Source organism: Galeopterus variegatus, unplaced genomic scaffold (assembly GCF_000696425.1).
Source record: "Galeopterus variegatus unplaced genomic scaffold, G_variegatus-3.0.2 Scaffold5848, whole genome shotgun sequence".
Classification (NCBI taxonomy): Eukaryota; Metazoa; Chordata; class Mammalia; order Dermoptera; family Cynocephalidae; genus Galeopterus; species Galeopterus variegatus.
Genome location: NW_007731959.1, coordinates 93,045 through 95,324, shown reverse-complemented (window position 1 = coordinate 95,324; position 2,280 = coordinate 93,045).

The following is a 2,280-nucleotide window of genomic DNA, read 5'->3' as shown; positions in this document are numbered from 1 at the left end:
CACCACGCTCTCCTAAGTGAGCTAACCGGCCATCCCTATATAGGATCCGAACCTGTGGCCTTGGTGTTATCTGCACCACACACTCCCAAGTGAGCCACAGGCCGGCCCTAAGGCCCCACCTTTTAATTACCACGATAGGATTTCCCCCCCTCTTAACAGTCACAGTGCGGGCCAAGTTTCTAATACATAAAACTTGGGGGACACAATTCAATCCACTACACTCTCCAACCTGGCCAAGAGCTGGAGAAGACCCCTGCACGCCCCAGCCCACCCGCGGGCACCGAGCCTGCAGCAGCTGACTGACGCACCACAGGCTGGTGCCCAGTGGCAGCAAGGGGGCCCAGGGCCTCCCGGAGCTTCTGCCACCTCCCCTCCCCCCCCAGTCAGCTGCCCGGTTCCCACTCCAGGGTCGAGGGGAGTCTATCTGGGGAGACCAAGCGGGCCCTGTGAGAAGCAGGTCCCAGAAACACCTTGATGACGCCTCCCAGACCCCAACTTTCCACACAGAGCAGCTGAAAGGTACGACGGGCAGGGAAGATCGCCCTTTCCTCGGGCATTTGTGCAAGTAGCTGCGTTGTTTGGAGGTTTTAACAGTGGCTTCTCTCTCAACTCCTGCCCTGCACTTAGGGCTGCTTCACAGGCACAGCACTGAGCACATCCTGCCTTATTGTACTTACCTGTCCAGCCTCAGTCCCGTCCCATGGCGGGTTTGTGGAGAACAGGACTAAGAAGGAGCCCTGTGTGCGGCAGGTTTACTGGGGAGAGCTCTCAGGAGCAACCCCTGCCAGGGAGCAAGGGAAGCAGGCTGGGCCAAGGGAGAAGTTAGCGAGGCCTTGGCCCATTGCACGGGGAGCTCCAGAGCCAGGAAGCCCTCGAGACTGAGGCCAGGGGCAGGGCTTTTGTCCTGCATCAGCCTTGGGTGTGGCAGCTGCCTTCTGCTGAGGGCAAGTTCTGGAGAAGAAAGCGGCTGGGAGTCGGCATCCTGACAGCTGGAGGGGCGCTCTCTGCATCACTTTCTCCAAGCTTCAAGAGCCACCCCAGCAGTGTGTTTGCACCAACTTTCTGGGTCCTTGCCATGCTGATAAATCCTATAACATGGGCAAGTGCTCCCATACCAACGCACCCTCTTTATCCAACTTTCTGTGGTGACCACCTTGATCCAATTCCAGTCCCATGCTCTCCTGGCTCCTGCCAGCACCCGTGGGCCAGGACACGCAACTCCTTCAGGTAGAGCCTCTGTCCTCTGTTAGCCAGCCGAGCACTGCACCAGCAGGTTATGTTGTGATTTAACACTAGTTGTTGATCTGGTGCAAAGAGGGGAGGGGACAGCACATTTCATGGGGAGGAATCACTGTTCTCAAGCAGGAGGGGACACTAACCTGTAACAGGCAGGAGGGGACCACACTTGTGAGGGTCCTGAAGGCTCCAGGAGAACATAGCACTTCAAGATTTTTGAGTGCAGTGACGCAGATATCCCAGATGTCTCAGAGTCCCAGTTGTCCCCAGTCAGGGTTCTCCTTGGGGCAGCTGATTCACTAAGATTGGGAATTCAATGTGCTCTGGGGCTCTGCCACTCTTATTAAGTCTGGAACCCGGGACTTTCCACCATGAGTAGAAGCAGCCAGAGGCCCGTGCCAGATGCTGCTGCTGTCCCAGAATCGTAAGCCAAATAAACCTCTTTCCTTTAGAAGTCACCCAGTCTCGGGTATTCTGTTATAGCAACACAAAACAGACTAAAACACCATTACTCCACGAATGGGTTAATCCATTCACAGGGGCACAGTCCTCATGATCCAATCAGCTCTTAAAGGCCCCACCTTTCAAATACCATAATCTGATTTTCCACTCTTTTAGCACTGTTACAATGAGGGTCAAGCTCTGATGAATTTTGCAGGGGGGTATTCAATCCACAGCAAGCATACATGTATTTTTGCTTCATCTCTACAATGCTTTCCTTGCTTTTCTTGTGCCATACCCAAGAAACATTTACAAGACCCTCAAAATTATTTGGGCACCTTTTATTTCTAACAGCACTAGAAGTGTATTCAATTGTTTATTTGCAATACTGATAAAAACCAAGCATCTCCTCATGATTACTTTTTTGTTTTTGTGGGAAATTCTGATTTTGGATACAGGGTATTATGGTGGAGAAAAGGATTTGCTTCTTTTAAAAAATTTTTATTGGGCCGGCCCGGTGGCGCACTGCTACAGTGCGCCGCTTGGGAGCGCAGTGGCGCTCCCGCCGAGGGTTCGGATCCCACATACAGACCGGTTCCCGCT